Source organism: Geotrypetes seraphini, chromosome 14, assembly GCF_902459505.1.
Source record: "Geotrypetes seraphini chromosome 14, aGeoSer1.1, whole genome shotgun sequence".
NCBI lineage: Eukaryota > Metazoa > Chordata > Amphibia > Gymnophiona > Dermophiidae > Geotrypetes > Geotrypetes seraphini.
In genome coordinates this window covers 35,898,563-35,916,953 of record NC_047097.1, presented here as the reverse complement: position 1 = coordinate 35,916,953, position 18,391 = coordinate 35,898,563, and the positions used below count along the sequence as shown (strand labels likewise).

The following is an 18,391-nucleotide window of genomic DNA, read 5'->3' as shown; positions in this document are numbered from 1 at the left end:
AATAGGCCCTGGAGCCTTAGGTCCCACCTGGGGGCGCGGCCTGAGGCACATGGTCGGGTTGGGCCCATGTGCCTCAGGCCGCGCCCCCAGGTGGGACCTAAGGCTCCAGGGCCTATTCTGATTGGCCCACGCGCCTTAGGCCCCACCAGTAGGCGGAGCTTTAGGATGGATGGGCCAATCCGGCCTCATTCCTTCGTTGGCTGCCTGCCGGACAGGCGGGTTTGGCTCCCGTCTGTCCGGCCAACTACCAAAGGTACGGGGAAGGGGGGTGGGGGGGTCGTGGGGGTCGCCAGGGGGGTCGCGGGTCGGCTGGGGGGGGCGGTCGGAGGTTCTTGGGGGGGGCGGTCGTTGGGGGGGAAGGGGGGTTTGCATCGAGGGCAGGAGGGCCTGGGATCCCTCCTGCCCGTAATGTAGTGCGGGGTGGGGTTAGGGGGTCGCCGTGGCCAGGAGGGTTTGGGCTCCCTTCTGGCCCGATATTGTCGGGAAGTCGGCGGTCCTTCGGGGTGGGGGTGCGAGTGGTCCTGCCGGGGGGGGGGGGGGATGTATCGGACGTCGGGGAGTCGGCCGGGCAAGAGGGCTTGGGCTCCCTCTTGCTCCGATCGCGGGTGCGGGTGGGAGCGCGTGCGAGCGGTCGTTCGGGGTGGGGGTGCGAGCGGTCCTGCTGGGGGGGTGAATCGGGCGTCGAGCGGTAAATAGCGGTTCCTAGAAGGGGGTACATTGGCCCGCGGGGACAAACCTGTTCACAGTTTCCGCGGTCGGTGAATGGCCTTGTCCCCGTCACCGCAGCGACTGCTAGTTTTCTTCCCCGTTTTCGGCGGTGACCTGCGGCTTAAATGCGGTGGCCGCGGGTAAACCGTCACCGTGTCATTCTCTAGTTTAGAACAAACACCAGGAAGTTCTTTTTCACTCAGAGGGTGGTGGATACATGGAATGCGCTACCGGAGGATGTGATAAGCAGGAGCACGCTATAGGGCTTCAAAGAGGGTCTGGACAGGTACCTGGAGGACAAAGGGATTGAGGGGTACAGATAGGAGTAGAGGTAGGTAATAGGGATAGGATTAGAGGCAGTTACAAAATTAGTCAGGGACACTGTTCAGGCAATTAGGCCTGATGGGCCGCCGCGGGAGCGGACCGCTGGGCAGGATGGACCTCTGGTCTGACTCAGCGGAGGCAACTTCTTATGTTCTTATGTCAACACTAACATGCTAAATGTCCCAGAGGCTGAAGTTCATGAGTGCAACATGTACCTCCTGAAGAATATAACACACTCTCATAAAGTATAATCATTAAGCAAAGGTTATTTCTAGATCAGGTCTATAAATCAAATAAAATGTTACATAAAAATAAACCTGGCTAAAACAAAAGTGACTTATACAGCTTTCAGCCACTCGCAAACATGCCCATTGGCGCATGAGAACTGGAATGTTTATGGATCCGCGTCAATAAAAACCCCTAGCAACTAAGAGTCCAAGTGAAACCAACCACAGAGCTGGAGTCTAAGCTAGAGAGGCCAGGACTGTGGAGCAAAACTCTGCAAATGTTGACTTTGAAAGCAGTAATGTTCTGCAACAGATTACCCTGTGTCTCCAGGAAAGCAAAATGCTTCTGTCATCCAGAGTCTGAGAACACCGATCCAACCAGTATGAAACACATGTGTCAGCATGTTCTCGTAGATTAAATACTTGCTTTAAGTCTGCCTTCTCTGTATAAACTTTCTGCCAACAGACAGGCTGAGGACACTCCCTTTCCCACCAGCACTCCAAAACCACAAATCTAGGATTGAATTTACAAAGAGCCTGTTGATTAGAGCAAAAAAAAAAAAAAAAAAAGGATAGTAAATGCAGAATGCCATGTGATTTTAAAGCAAGGGATACCCATCCTGTGATGGAAGCAAGTAGACTATTAGGGTAAAGTTGCAGAGTTGCAAAATCAAGGCATCCTCAAGGAGGTCTATTGCGGCACAAACCAAGATGGCTTTAAAATAGTAATACTATTTTTTTAATGAGGATTATTTATGGAAATTAAAATTGATCGACAAGATTTCCTAGTTATTTTCCAGCTCCACCATATTACATCGAAAAACTTTGAGGATCAGGTGGGCCTGATCCTCATCAGAATTCATTCGATCATACAGTTGAAGACTCACTGAATAAAGTACAGAAAATGGGAGAGGGTTTGGTTTTTGTTTGGGTTTTTTTTTAAAGAGTGTAGCTATGATGAAAGGGGCACACCTATTTCCCTTTTTGGATAAGATCAAGTGCAGAATCTGAGCCATGAGCTGAGAAGTCCAATCTTACTGTCGGTGGCCAAGGCTGAATTCTTGTACTATATATGAAGGGTTAATTCAATACCATTTGGAACATTCCAATCCAGGCCAAAGTGGGAGGTTAGGCCTCAACACAAACATGAAAAAAAAAGTAAAAACAGAATCAATCCAACAAAGGAGGAGAGACATGGAGGTCACATTTGAAGCCTCCAGCTAATGCTGTTGCTTTAGAACTGGGAGGAGCCCAGCAAAAAAAATTCTAGTGCCAAAAAAAAAAAAAAAACCCCACAAAGAGCACACACTGTTATGAAAAAAAATGATGAGTGCAGTCCTCTGCAAGTCAATAATTAAATGAAGAGGCAAAAAAGAAGGGAATATTCTAAAAAGAGGCTTATTGCCTTGGATGGAAGTCTCCGGCACAGCCCTACCACACCCCAAAAGCCACAAGTGTAAATGGATCTATTTTCTATTAAAATGCAGGACGGATTAACAGTACACTTAATTATTGCTGACATGATTCAACCGCTACTGGCGTAACAAAACCGAGGCACTATCAATTTGTGAAAGCATTCATAAGTTCTTTTTAATGCACTGCCCCCCCCCCCCCTTCGCTGCTCTATGAAGAGGTGGACGCTCCATTTTGTAGCACAATTGCACGTCTACCAAATCACTCACTTTATTAGATTTGATTCTACAGTGCCGTTTGCAAGCCCATTACTTTTTTTTTTCTCTCTCTATTTTGCTAGGACTAAATACCAAAACCGAGCCCCCATTAGACGTGTGCCATCTCAATGGCTCACGAGTCCAAAACTTCAGTTTCTTCCTCGGTATGAAGAACGCATGCAAAACGCACAACTCATCTTCAGGCACTTTTAGACAATTATTACCCAACTATGAAGGGCATCTCCGAAGGAGGAAAAGCAACGTGCAGCCAGCTTTGCCCAAGTGAATTTAGCAGACTTTTTCCATTACAGACTGATGCCAAGTTGAATTATTATTAATTTTTTTTTGAGGGGGGGGGGTTCGAGATAGATCGAGCCTAACGATCCACTACACAAAGCAGCCGCTCAACCTCTTTGCCCGCTTTTTTCCTGCTGCCAGCGCCCTAGAGATGCCAAGGGGCAAAGCCGCGCTTACCTGGGTGGGCAGCGCTTTGCTGCAGCCGGGAGCGGGAACGCACTGGACGAGGTCCTCAGCCGGGAGAGAGCGAGATGGACAGTAAGAAGAGCCTGGCCTTAGGGTGTGGCTTTTGTAGCCAGACACGCTGCCACTTTCCCCCAAAGGCTCCGTGGCTCCGCCCAGCCGTGCCCTTAGCCCCGCCCCGTTTCGCCCCCGTGGCTCCAGGGTCCCCCCGCCTCCAGGATAACATCCTTTTAGCCGACGCCCTGCGCCGCAGTGGTGCTGGCTGCAAAGAGCCTCGCGCCACTCCCCTGTGGATGAATCACCTTCTGATTCATGGACTTACCGGGCGCAATATATTGGGCCGGGATTGATGATGTGGAGCATAAGAAAAAAATGTTCAGGAAGTGTGCAAGGGGGAGCTCAAGAAAGGCATCGATTGTCTCTGCTGGAGGACACCGCCTTTGAAAAAAAGGTGTGGCCCGTGCCTTTTACAAATATGTGATGGCTGCATTAATATTTCCTTTCATATTTCATTATAAGATTAACTAGCTGTTCAACCTGGAGTTTGTGAAACTTTTTCTCCCCCCCCCCCTCTCTTTCTGTATAGACTGCTTTCCAGAGTAATCCTTTTCTATTTCTATCCAATGCCCCTCCGAAATTCTTAACAAACTGTATTTTGCAATTTGTCCTATTTCTAACATGTCCCCTATGAAAATACTTAACAAACAGTATATTGTATTTCGCTGTATTTCAAGATTCTACATACTGTAATTTCACTGACTATCTGAATATTGTAACTCGCTGATTGTCCAGCTCTCTTCAAATGTAAACCGCCTAGAAGTCACACGATTATTGGCGGTATGGAAGAATAAAGTTATTATTATTATTAATCTCAATTAGGGGAGGGATGGGAGACTGGAATTCATAGAAGCATGGAAACATGAAGGCAGCAGGGCAGGATTAACCAATAGGCCAAGTAGGCACGTGCCTAGGGCCCGAAATGGTCAGGGGGGCCCGATGAAGGAAGGCATCAACATTGTTTTTTCCAAACAACGATGGGCCCCTCCAGCATCAATCAGCAAAGACAAGCATGCAACGCGGGTAAGAAAGGCAACGGGAACTGTAATTTTGCAAGCGGTGCTGCTTGCCCAAAGCTTCCCTCTGACGCAGCTTCCTGTTTCCGCCTGGGCGCAAGGTGGGATTGGGCGGGGCAGGGGGGCCCAGTGTACTTGTGTGCCTAGGGGCCCTCGATGAATTAATCCTGCCCTGGAAGGCAGATAATGTTAAATGGCTTTTCCAGTCTGCCCACCCATAGCATCCACTATCTCCTCTCCCTAAGAGATCCCAGGTGCCTGTCCCACGCTTTCTTGAACTCAGACAGTCTTTGGCTCCACCACCTCTACTGGGAGACTATACCATGCATCCACCACCCTTTCTGTAAAAAAAAGTATCAGCTCTTAACTTCATCCTATGCCATCTCATTCCAGAGTGTCCTTCCAAATGAAAGCCACTTGCCTCATGCTTTATACCACCTAGGTATTTAAATGTCTCTATCATATCTCCCCTCTCCCACCTTTCCTCCAAAGTATACAGATTGAAATCTTTAAGTCTGGTCCCAAATGCCTTACGACCATTTTAGTTACCTTCCTCTGGACCTACTCCGTCCCATTTATATTTTTTGAAGATGCATTCTCCAGAATTGTACACCATATTCTAAATGAGGTCTCACCAGGCCAGAGTCTTATACAAGGGCATCAATATCTCCTTTATTCCCCAGTAGCCATATCTCTCCCTATGCATCCTAGCATCCTTCTAGCTTTCACCGTCGCCTTTCCAACCTGTTTGGCCACTTTAAGATCATCCCATACTTTCGCATCCAAGTCCCGCTCTTCTTTTATGCACAAAAGTTCTTCACCCCCTAAACTGTACTGTTCCCTGGGGGGTTTTGCATCCCAAATGCATGGCCTTGCATTTCTTAGCATTATATCTTAGCTGCCAAATTTCAGACCATTCTTCAAGCACCGCTAGGTCCTTCCTCATGTTATTCACACCATCAGGGGATTTTGTATCATCCGCAAAGAGGCATACCTTACCCGACAGCCCTTCAGCAATATCGCTTACAAAAATGTTAAAAAAAGAACAGGCCCAAGAACTGAACCTTGAGGCACACCACTGGTAGCATCCCTTTCCTCAGAGCGATCTCCATTGACCACTACCCTCTGTCACCTTCCACTGAACCTTTCCTGACCCAGGCTGTCACTTTGGGACCCATCCCGAGAGCACTCAGTTTATCAGCCCCCAGATCTGGTAATCAACTGGATTTAGGTCTGGTGAATTTGGAGACAAGAGGTCTGAACCAATGAAGTCTGGGGTCTCCCCATGTAGAAGTTCTACAGCGTCCTTTGCCTGATATGCTGTAGATTTGGGGCACCATAACCTTTTGAGCCAGCGCTGCATGCTGCAAAACCCTTGTGTACATATGCCAGGCACATGTTCCTCCCCTTGCTTTCAATTTGTTAGTTCAAATTAACTGCACATATTTGCATATCATTTCCTTTGATCGTCACTTAGCTGTTTTTCTGCTCCGCTGTGGGGTTTTGTATTGTGGGCCTTAGCGCTTGGCTTTCAGCATCAACCCTTAAAAAGTCACACTATCAGTGCCATAGTTGGCTTTGACCTTCAGCATCATATGAGAGTGTCACAAATGCACTGTCTGTGTCCATTCAGTAAATTTCCAAAAGACTACAGAATGTGGCGCTGAAAATGATCTGTAAGAGAACTTGAAGCAACTCAGTGCTGGCGCTGGTCCAATGTTCTTTTGGCACTGAAAACCCTCTGAAAAGAAAGTTGGGCAGGAAAAGGCCTGGTGCAGCAGGCATACAGCAGTTTGGCTAGAAGCCAGTTTGATCATCGGAATGCTTCCTTTTCATGGCTTCCTGCGCTTTTGTGTTTCCATCTCATTAAGAGCCAGCTCTATGGGATTTCATTCACAATCAGCCAGCCTGTTTTAACATCTCCATCTCAAGCTCAGTCATCGCAGCAACAATACTCAGTCAGGGGATACAAGTAATGGCTCTCTTGAGGACCTAGTTAATGTGACTCCCAAGTCTAGCCATAAAGGAGCTAATTTTATAAACATTTCATGCATATAAAGCATAGAAGTATGCATGCCAAAAATGCACATTTTTAAATCATTTCTCTTTATTAGCAACAATAAAATAACTATGCTACCATAATGGTACAAATTCAAATATAAATAACAATATTATTTTCTGGTCTAAAGCAAACTCTGCTGCTCAATCCATTAAAAAAGCATACAGTATTTGTGATTTAGTTCCTCCTTACACCACACCCAGGGTTAATATAATTAACTTACTAGCCCCTTACCCTTGGACTATATGGCTATATCAGAGAAATGATTTGTTGTAACGTTCCTTAGGCACTATTAAACACTGATAAAAGTCCAACAAACCAATTTCACCAGGTGGTAATTTCACCAAGAGGGTATGCAAGTTGACCAAATAATTTGGCAGCATCTTACAGAAGGATGTTTTGCTCCTGATGATGAAGATGTGAAACAGGGAAGCTCCATTGAGTGTAGGACACTGGTATTGAGCTAAGTTGCTGCTAACTTTGATCATTAATTACTGACTATTAAAGACAAACACAAGATTAACACAAGATATATCAAGAAAATTATGAAGAAGTGGCGAATTTGGTTTAAAGGAAGGTTTTTCTGACTAATGATAGATCATAAATAGGGAAGTAGGTATGAATTATTCAACAGCCTGATCTCTGAGCTCTTGAAGTCTTTTCCTTCCTCAATAATTATTACCCGGTGAAATGAGTTTGTTGGATTTTTTTCAATGTTTAATGGTGTTTAAGGAGTACTAAGGGTTGTGATATGCAGTGTTTCCCCGAAAATAAGCCCTACCCAGAAAATAAGCCCTAGCATGATTTGGGGGGTAGCTTTTAATATAAGTAACGCGGCAGAGTGAAATCCCTGACGGACAAGGCCAAGCAGCCTGTTTAGAGTGATGCTGGTCTGACGCCTTTTCGGTTGAGCGTAGGGCTGGCTCGCAGTGAGTGGAGAGGGAAGGATGGTCAGCAGGGGCTTGGCTGTGCGGTGGGGGGTGGGCGGGTTGAAGAGTTGCTGGCGAATCCTGGGACTAGGGCTTATTTTTGGGGTAGGGCTTATATTAAGACCTATCCCGAAAATGATGCTAGGGCTTATTTTCGGGATAGGTACATAGAAAATTAATCCTAACAGAATACCTCAGTCACACACAGAACACAAATGCCAAATACTTAATAACTGACCAAAAATGATAAACATAAATTAAGCCAAAATCTCAAGAAGCCACACCTTCCATATAGTTCAACACCAAAGAAATAAAAAGAGTAATTTCTTCCTATACTGTGCAAAATATATGGATCACACATGCCAGAGATAGTGTTAGGCCAAGGAGTGAACATAAGAACATAAGAAGTGCCATCTCCGGATCAGAACTTTGGTCCATCTAGTCTGGCAATCCGCACACGCGGAGGCCCTACCAGGTGTACACCTGGCATAATTTTTAGTCACCTATATCCCTCTATGCCTCATAAGAACATAAGACATAAGAAGTTGCCTCCGCTGGGTCAGACCAGAGGTCCATCGCACCCAGCAATCCGCAACCGCGGCGGCCCAGCAGGTCTATGACATAGCCCTATGTTCCTTGACATAGCCCTATGATCCCCCTTTTTCTTCTATCTATACTCTTCCTAACCTATCTCTACTTTTATCTGTACCCCTCTTCCTAACCTATTTCTACTTTTATCTGTACCCCTCAATCTCCCTATCGTTCAGGAATTTATCCAATCCTTCTTTGAATCCCTGTAGCGTGCTCTGCCCTATCACAACCTCCGGGAGCGCGTTCCATGTGTCCACCACTCTGGGTGAAGAAGAACTTCCTGGCATTGATTCTAAACTTGTCCCCTTTCAGTTTCTCCGAGTGCCCCCTTGTGCTTGTGATCCCCCGTAGTCTGAAGAATCTGTCCCTGTCTACCTTCTCTATGCCTTTCATGATTTTGAAGGTTTCTATCATGCAATTAGAGTGCAATTAGAGTAACTGCTGCAGTCTGCCCTAGACCAAAACAGGATGTTGGGTCAGAGAAGGGGCGGTAGCGTGCCGAGGGAAAATGCACTAGTGATCCTCCACAGGCCGTAATTAGTTTTTAAAGTGAGACCGGGAGGCAAATCGAGCAGCACTAGCTTGCGGGTCCGGCAGGTCCAGACAACTTCCTTCCCTGCCACAAACCTTGCAGAGTGAACCATCGAACACAAGCTTGCTCGTGGCCTTCCATCCGCTGGGCTCCTCCTTATTACGCAACTTCCTTTGTGATAAAAGGAAGTTGAATCATAAAGAGGAGCCCGGCAGAGCGAAGGCTGTGAGCACCATCCAGCAGCCCTGTGTAGAGATCGGCTCACTCTTCAAAGTATGTGCCAGTGGCAGGGAGGGAGGGAAGCTGGCCGGAGCCGCCAGACCCACAAGCGGGGGTTGGGTGGGCTGAGCCACCAGACCCATGAGGGGAGGTCCTGGAGCCGCTGAACACGAGATGGTGGGATATTGGGGAACTAAGGGAGGGGGGGTTCCCCATGAGAACAAAGCTTTTTTCTGCTCTACAGAGCAGTGAAAAGTTTGTCCCCATGCCAGTGGTAAACAGATATAAATTCTACCTGTTCCTGTGGTTTTACTGCAGTTACCCACAGTTAGCAGTCACCGTGTCATTCTCTACTCTTAAGGTACTGCGGTATAACCCCAGATACATGACCCCGCCCTGTACCACCTCCAGCCCCACCTTGGTCTGCTGCAGCCCCGCCCAGTTCCACCTCCAGCCCTGCCCGGTTCCACCTGTAGCCCCACCCTCCAGTCCTGCCCTCAGAAAGCCTACTCTCTTTACGATGAGCTTTGGTCAAGTCTGAAGAGACTGGAGCATGTGCGGATGTGTGTGACGTCATCCACACATGTTCAGAGGCCCTCCAGATATACGCTGAATTTTGGAAAGTCTGTCCAGAGCCTGGACAGTCCTCTAAAAATAGGACATGTCCAGGTTTTCCAAGATGTCTGATAACCCTAGATGGTGCCTTTGTACAAAACGGTGACCACTGTGAGAGTAATATGCTGCTATAAATAGAGATTAGGTTGTCAATTTGAGGGGTTTATTTGGCATCCTGATCCCTAGCAGGATACCATGATACTGCCATAAGACACTTACAGCTAGATTTTGCAGATGGCCACTGAGGAATTAGTAAATGAGAATCAGTTGTGCTACCCCCCGAACCCCAGTGGGCACTTGGGAGGAGTAGAGTCCTCTGTTTTGCAAGGGATTAGAGGGCACCAATTTACTTTTTAAAAGGATTGGGGGTGGAAGTGATCTGGGGATGCTATTGAGGGGGGGGGGGGCTGTCATTTTCTGTATCACTAGCCACTTTAACACCATCCCTGAGAGCATCGGTTCACACTTTAGAACAGGGGTAGGGAACTCCGGTCCTCGAGAGCCCTATTCCAGTCGGGTTTTCAGGATTTCCTCAATGAATATGCATGAGATCTATTTGCATGCACTGCTTTCAAAGCATATTCATTGGGGAAATCCTAAAAACCCGACTGGAATACGGCTCTCGAGGACCGGAGTTTCCTACCCCTGCTTTAGAAGATCAGCAGACCCAGGGAAAAGTTAACACTTCCTGACATATTGTAATTTTCATTCACACGTTTACCATTATTATTATTTTTTTTTTTTTTTTTAAATCTTTATTTAATTTTATAATTTGACATAATAAACAGTCAATTCAAAGAAATATTCCAATACCAGTCTCAACCATTGTTAACATTATAATCAAAAAGGTAAATAAGATAGCAAAAAGGAAAATAAACAATTCAATAGTATAGTACAATAGGAAAAATTTTCCTTAAAATTCTAATTATACTGGATTGGAAAAATTAGACCTCAATAAAGGGGGAGAAAGCTAATTTAGCTGAGTTTCAATCAAACATTACTAAGAAAATACAGATGGTATTGAGTAAAGGCAAGGAACCTAATTAAACTAAGCGGGTTGTAACTACAATTCTCACAGGAATATTAAATTTGCTCTTTTGCAGAAATAAATTTTATCAACTGCTGAGGTTCAAAATAAACATGTCTATTCCCCTGATAGACCATCACACATTTACAGGGGTATCTGAGTACAAACGTAGCACCCAGCTGTATGACCCTCGGTCTCAAAATGAGAAACTGTTTTCTTCTCTTTTGGGTCAACCTTGACACATCAGGATACATTCTCACAGTTTTTACGTTTACCATAATTTAGTATAATAATGAACTGCTTTGCATGTATTTACTTGAGTCACTGCTTATTATTATTATTTACCATGCATTGGGGTCAGCATTCTTGGATTAAGCTGCATTATTGTCAAATAACACCAGTTATTACTAATTAATGCATATTAACTGGCAACATGGTATTCTGATAACTCAGTAAACAGACCCCTTAGATTATAAAACCTCTGAACAGGGCTAAATTCGCTGTATCTCATCTATAGTACAACTCATCCTAAGCTCTGCTCTGGAAAAGCGAGTTAATTAAATCCAGATTCTCAATAGCTCAGGGAATGGAAAACCTGAACCACAAAAGTCAAACCCAGTTCTTCCATATCCAGATCAGCCCAGAAAGGGTTTCTTCAGTGATGGCCTGTCCCCCCCTTGAAGGCCTGTCCCACCCCCTTGTAGGCCTGTCCCACCCCCTTGTAGACCTGTCCCCCCCTTGAAGGCCTGCCTGCCCCCCCTTGAAGGCCTGTCCCTCCCCCTTGAAGGTCTGCACACCCCCCGAAGGCCTGCCTCCCCCCTTGAAGGCCTGCCTGTCCCCCCCTTGAAGGCCTGCCTGCCTGCCTGTCACCCCCCTCCCCCTTGAAAGCCTGCCTGCCTGCCCGCCCGCCCCACCCCGAAGGACCGCTCGCCCCCCTGGCCTCCCCGCACCACCTATGAAGCAGCACTACCTATGCTCCCGGCCTTGCCGTTCAGTCCCCCCCACCCCCGAAGGACCGCTCGCCCCACTGACCTTCCTGCACCACCTGTGAAGCAGCCCGCAGCAGAATCGCGACGTCAGCGATACCTGAGCTACTTGGGCGCTGCTTCCTGCGCCGCGTTCCCGCCCCTCCTCTGACGTCAGAGGAGGGGCGGGACCGCGGCGCAGAAAGCAGCGCCTAAGCAACGCAGGGATCACTGATGTCGCGATCCTGCTGCGGCTGCTTCATAGGTAGTGCAGGAAGGTCAGTGGGGCAAGCGGTCCTTCGGGGGTGGGGGGGACTGAACGGCAAGGCCGGGAGCATAGGTAGTGCTGCTTCATAGGTGGTGCGGGGAGGCCAGGGGGGCGAGCGGTCCTTCGGGGTGGGGCGGGCGGGCAGGCAGGCAGGCTTTCAAGGGGGAGGGGGGTGACAGGCAGGCAGGCAGGCCTTCAAGGGGGGGACAGGCAGGCCTTCAAGGGGGGAGGCAGGCCTTCGGGGGGTGTGCAGACCTTCAAGGGGGAGGGACAGGCCTTCAAGGGGGGGCAGGCAGGCCTTCAAGGGGGGGACAGGTCTACAAGGGGGTGGGACAGGCCTACAAGGGGGTGGGACAGGCCTTCAAGGGGGGGACAGGCCTTCGGGGGGGTGCAGGCCTTCGGGGGGGAGCAGGACTTCTGGGGGGGGTACAGACCTTCAAGGGGGGGACAGGCCATCAAGGGGGGGACAGGCCTTCAAGGGGGGACAGGCCTACAAGAGGGTGGGACAGGCCTTCAGGGGAGGTGCAGGCCTTCAGGGGGGTGCAGGCCTTCAGGGGGGTGCAGGACTTCTGGGGGGGACAGGCCTTCAAGGGGGGGACAGGCAGGCAGGCCTTCAAGGGGGGGACAGGCCTACAAGGGGGGGGGACAGGCCTTCAAGGGGGAACAGGCCTACAAGGGGGGACAGGCAGACCTTTAAGGGGGGACAGGTCTTTGGGGGGACCCTGGTTTAGAAGTACATGGAGGGAAGGGGGTGTTCAAAGAGACATGCATATGCCAAACTTTGGGGGGGGAGGAAGAAATAATGGGTCTGAAAATAGAGGAGAGGGAGAGAGATGATGAACCATGGGATTTAGGGAGGGAAGGAACAGAAAGGGAGAGAAATTGGACTCAAGGGATGGTGTGGAGGAGGGATAGAGATACTGGATAGGAGGGTAATTGGGAAAAGATAGGGAGAGATGGTGGACTCTGGGGTGGTGGGGAAGGAGGGAGAGATGCCTGATGAAAGGGTAGTTAAGAAAAGGTGGATCTGTGGAGGGAGATGAAAAAAAGGAAAGATACCAAACTTCCTGGGGAGGGAAGGGAAATGGAAAGGGAGGACAGAGTTGGCAGATGGATGGTTAGCATGAAGAAAGAAGGAGACCCTGGCAAGCAAGTTATCAGAAGAAAACCAGAGCCTTGGACCAACAAGATTTGAAATATAACCAGACAACAAAAGGTAGAAAAATTAATTTTATTTTCTGTTTTGTGATTATAATATGTCAGATTTGAAATGTGTATCCTGCCAGAGCTGGTGTTGGACTGCAAACGTGAGCTAGGATTTAACAGAGAGAGGAAAAGTCCTTTTTGTTTCTTTATTTTATTTACACCACAGCGCCAGTGTGGTTAGGAGAAGCCAAAGGGGGTGAAAAAGCTATAAAACCCACCAGGATTTTTGAAAAAAATCACCCAACTGGGCAGGAAAATCGAATTGAAAAACCAATTCAATAGGCTGAATCGAATTGAAATTTTTTTTCCTGAATCTGGCAGCATTAGTTTGCGCTACTGTCTTAGACTTTAGGACCTGGGATTGGGGAGAGATGGCATCCTCAGTACTTTATAATGCAAGTGAAACGAGGATTTGGTCAGACTTTTGAAGGGTCTGCAGAAAAAAAATATTGTATAGGCCGGGGACATGAGACAGCAGGAAATGGGAACTTTTCTTCCTTCTATTTTTGTGAATGGAAAGGCTGAGGATGTCAGAGAGTTCAGTTAAAATATGTGCTTTATAAGAAAATATAATAATGTGTTTTATAAAGTTTATAGCATAGCTGGCCTACCCAGTGAGGTGTTCCTAGTGGTGGTGGTGGCAGCGTGTCAATGTGTTGAGAGGAAGAGGTGGTCTGGGAAATTCTGCTGAGCAAACTCCGGGCCCATTTCCACCCCCCAGTTAGTCCACTAAACTCAACTGGTTCACACATTGAGTGGGTCTTTGGGTGTTGTTTTGGGATCTCTTCCAGTGGTTTATCAGTATCTCCTTCTGGTCTAAGGAAGGAAACTTTGTTATCCTTAGCATTGACTTACAGAATATGTTTGTAACAGCGCTGCTTGTGTGGCATTAGGCTATGTAGTGATCGAAAGAAAAAAAACAGACCTTTGCACATTTTTGCACTATATGGTGGGTGTATGAGGAGATTCACATTTCCTGCACAGCTAAGTCCATGTGAAGTTACCTTGTGCTGTATTTGACATCTAGCAAGGTCTCTGTTTGAAAGGAAAGATCTAAACTTAAAAATGAAGTGGCCAGAAGTTATGGTAAAAGCAGATAGTTTAGCTGGTTTTAAGAAAGATTTGGACAAATTCCTGGAGGAAAAGTCCATAATCTGTTATTAAGACATGGGGGAAGTGTCAGCTTGCCCTAGATCGGTAGCATGGAATGTTGCTACTCTTTGGGTTTTGACCAGGTATTAGTCACCAGGTATTGACCAGGTAGAGAATGGGCTACTGGGCATGATGGACCATTGGTCTGACCCAGTTAGGCTATTCTTATGTTATGTTCTCATCTGTAGGGGCCTTTGTTTTCACTTCTTATTTTAATGTATTTTTTTTCTGGGAACTTATCAGTGTTTTTTATAATGGGAACAAAAATGGAAGAGAATTAATGTGTGTGGGATGAGGGGGTAACTAATTTCTTCAGTTAAATAATTCAATCCACTTCAAACAGACATAGGAGAACTCACGCACCATTCACACACCCTCCAACCAAAAACGTCAAAAGAAAAAAACTGTTCGACAATCTCCTAGCCATTCGAGCTGCAACACTCGACCCCCAACTCTACAACCAATTGACATCGACCACAGACTGCAAAACCTTTAAAAAGAAATAAAAACCCTTCTATTCAAAAAACACATAAAACCGAACTAACACAATCAGAACTGTCCCAAGCATCACCTGCAATTACTCCATATGTACTTCTGATGTCATGACAATTCAGACATAATTTATGTTATGTTATGTTTGGAATATAAGAAAATTTTCACTGCCTGTTTCTATTCTGACCATTTATTCCGTTTCATGGTCATTACAAAAAATATTTTTTACATGGGGGGGGTGTCAAAAAATGATGGGCCCCGGGTGCCACATACCCTAGGTACGCCACTGGCATAGCTGGTTTTATGAAAGGCTTGGACAAGTTCCTGGAGGAAAAGTCCATAGTATGTTATTGAGAAAGACATGGGGGAAGCTACTGTTTGCCCTGTATCAGTTGCATGGAATATTGCTACTCTTTGGGGATTCTGCATGGAATGTTGCTGCTATTTGCAGTTCCGGAATCTTGCTTACTCTGAGATAATGGAATGTTGCTACTCCTTAGGTTTTGGCCAGGTACTAGGGACCTGGATTGGCCACTGTGAGACCGGGCTAATGGGCTTGATGGACCATTGATCTGACCCAGTAAGGCTATTCTTATGTTCTTATCTGGTTCTACACTTCCATTCTGAGAGACAGTTTTGAAGAATTTGCCGAGCTAAACATATTTTATCAGCCAAATGTTTTTGAAAAATTCAGGGTTCTTTAATCCGTTTTATTTCTTGTGATGACACGGGCCTCATTTATCCTCCACAGTTTATGGGAAGAGAAATCTGCTTCCTGTTGTCTATTTTGCAGATTTTGATACATTTCCATTTGCTCCTTCTTCTCTTTTGATATATTGAATAGAATCTCCCAATGCCAAAGAAACAACCAGAATTTGCAACTTGATTGGGTGAAATCTTATTCTTTCTCCTAGTATCTCATTCCAGCACCTGAAACAGCCAAAGTCCAGAGCTTCAAACAATGTTTCTGCTTTATTCAGGTCACTACATTTGAGCAGCTCTATAGTTTGTTTCCAGATCTGAATGTCCAGCTTTTTAATATAAGTGTAATGAATTGTGCAATGTTTGATGGTGTTACTTTGAGATGCAGGATTTGATATCGGCAAAACTGGCCAGTTTACTCACTGGAAGTTCCGCAGTCGGAGTTAAAAAAGCTAGGTGTTGTTGGTTGTTAAGGAAATGGCTTCAAACAATCTGCTTTCCTGGAACTGGGTTTCCTGCTTAGCGATGAGTGAGAAAGCATACACTTGTGTTTTGATAATGTTCCCCAGCTAGGAGACATAATCCTTGCTATTGAGAGTCATGAAATGGGAATATCAGAGATTGATACTAGTCCAGCAGTTGCAGGAAATATAACCCCAGTATATTTATTGTTTTATCATTTAGGATAATATTACTGTTGCTTTGTCACTGAGGAATGGCCTGGTGGTAGAGCTGCTGCCTCTGCACCAAAAGGTTGGGGGATCAAATCCCAGGGCTGCACCTTGTGACCCTGGGCAGTACATATAAGCCCTTTTTTACAAAGGCGATTATCTCGGCGGGCCGCAGTAATCGCTCTGAAGCCCAATGGGATTCAGTGGTCATTGGAGTATTTGCCGTGCGGCAGTTCCTATCATGCCTATGTAAAAGGGGGAGGGGGCTAATCCTCCATTGCCCCAGGTACATATGTACATATGTAAACTGCTTTGAATGTGTAACCACAAAAAGGCGGTATACAAGTCCCATTCCCCTCTTGTATACATAGACTGTTAAAGTGCCCCACATTGACAGTTGGGTGGAAAAATTGTTTATATTTATGTGGATTTAGCTCACAACCTTTTCTGTAGTAGCTCAAGGTGAGTTATATCCAGGTACAGTAGGTATTTCCTTTTCCCTGGAGGCCTAACAATCTATGAGAGAATTTTATTTTTTTGTTTTACAAATTTATATACCGTCTACAATGGTGGCAAGTCAAATGCACGCAGACAAGTGAGTGCAAGACAAATTGAGCGCAAAAAAATTCAGCGCAAGACAAGTGAGCACAATGACAATTCAGCGCACGACAATTCAACGCAACGACAATTCAGCGCAAGACAATTGAGCTCACAAGTGTGCGGCGCACGCCACAAAATGTTAACACAGTCACGCACACGTTCACGTAAAGATGTCATTGTCATCATACGTGACGGTGTTTTGCAAGTGCATTTTTATCACTAGGCGGTTTAAAGAGTACAAACATAAAAACTTTGGAATAAACATCACAAAGCAAAATCTTAAAAATGTTATTTGAAACCTGTTATTTGACCATGCGTTACTGGAAACTTTCGGCCTCTTTTACAAAGCCGCACTAGCGGCTGCTCTGCGCTAATGGCCCTGAAGGCCATAGAGATTTAAAGGGCTTCGGGGCCGTTGCCGCGTGGCTTTGTAAAAGATGCCGTTTGTAATGAAGCACACATGGCAATTTAGGGGGATATACAAAAACAAAGATGTGTATTTTATGCCAGTGTGAGGCAGTGGCGTACCTAGGGGGGCGGGGGGGAGGTCCGCCCCAGGTGCAAGGCCCGAGGGGGTTTACAGCTGGCCACTTACTGGGGAATAGGCTGTCACCGGGGATAGTCTGCCATTGCCGTAATCAGAAAGAAGCCGGCGCCAAATTCTCCCTCCCTGCTTCTCTTCCCCGAGCCGAGCAATTCTAGCCGTCCGACGTCAATTCTGACGTCGGAGAGGACATTCTGGGCCAGCCAATTGCTGCCTGGCTGGCCTGGAACGTCCTCTCCGACGTTAGAATTGACGTCGGGCAGCCAGAGTTGGTCGGCTGGCGGGAAAAGAAGGAGGGCGAATTCGGCGCTGGCCTGTTTCCGATGGCCAGTGGCAGCCTTTCCCCGGCGGTGGTGGCAGCATGGTTGTGGTAGCGGCGGTGGCATGGGGGAGGGAAGGGAGAAAGAAAGAAAGGGAGGGGGAGCCAGGGAGCCAGAAAGAAAGCAAGGGGGGGGACAGGGATCCAGAAAGAAAGAAAGGGGGCATTGTAAAAGAAAGAAAAAAATGGGGCATGGGGAAAGAAAGAGGAAGAAAGAAGGGGGCAGGGTGAAAGAAAGAAATGGGGCACGGAGAGAGAGAGAAAGACAGACATACAGAAAGAAAGGGGGCATGGAGAGAGAAAGAATGAAGGGGACAGGATGAAACAAATAAAAAGTTGGGGGAGGGAATGAGGTCTGGAGGAGAGGAAGCATACAGGAGGCTGAAAGAAGGGAAGAGATATTGGATGCACAGTCAGAAGAATAAAGTGCAACCAGAGACTGATGAAATTACCAAACAAAGGTAGGAAAAATTATTTTATTTTCAATTTAGTGATCAAAATGTGTCCGTTTTGAGAATTTATATATGCTGTCTATATTTTGCACTATGGGCCCCTTTTACTAAACTGCAATAGCAGTTTTTAGCGCTGGGAGCGTCGAGAGCAGCGTGGGGCATTTATCGCAGCTCCCTGCGCTAAAAAAGCGCGATCGCGGTTTAATAAAAAGGGAGGGGATATATTTGTCTATTTTTGTATAGTTGTTACTGAGGTGACATTGCATAAAGTCATCTGCCTTGACCTCTTTGAAAACCCGCGGAATATAAATGATAATTAATATTTTCTCTGCGTACAATGTGCTTTATGTTTTTAAAATTTTATTGTTGGTAGATCATTTTGACTTGGCCACGAAGGTAACGGGGAGGGAGGGGAGCTGCTGAAAGACATCTAGTAATCCTTGCAGGCTTGACTGCAGGGAATTATTTTTGTAAAATCATGTTTTGTTATGTGACTGGCATTATTTAGACTTTAATTTCTATGAATAAATAGAATGAAAATGATATAAAATTACTTGCTTGTTTTT

The 18,391-nt window shown here is 46.5% G+C and overlaps 1 protein-coding gene across 1 annotated transcript in view; it reads right to left on the bottom strand.

Annotated features, from left to right (window-relative positions):
• Nucleotides 1-3,505, bottom strand: part of ANXA2 (annexin A2) — a 125,757-nt gene extending 122,252 nt beyond the window's left edge. The window contains exon 1 of the mRNA XM_033920392.1: nt 3,404-3,505. The gene's annotated coding sequence lies outside the window, so the exon portion shown is untranslated. The remainder of the gene's footprint in view (nt 1-3,403) is intronic.
• Between the last annotated feature and the right edge of the window lie 14,886 nt (nt 3,506-18,391).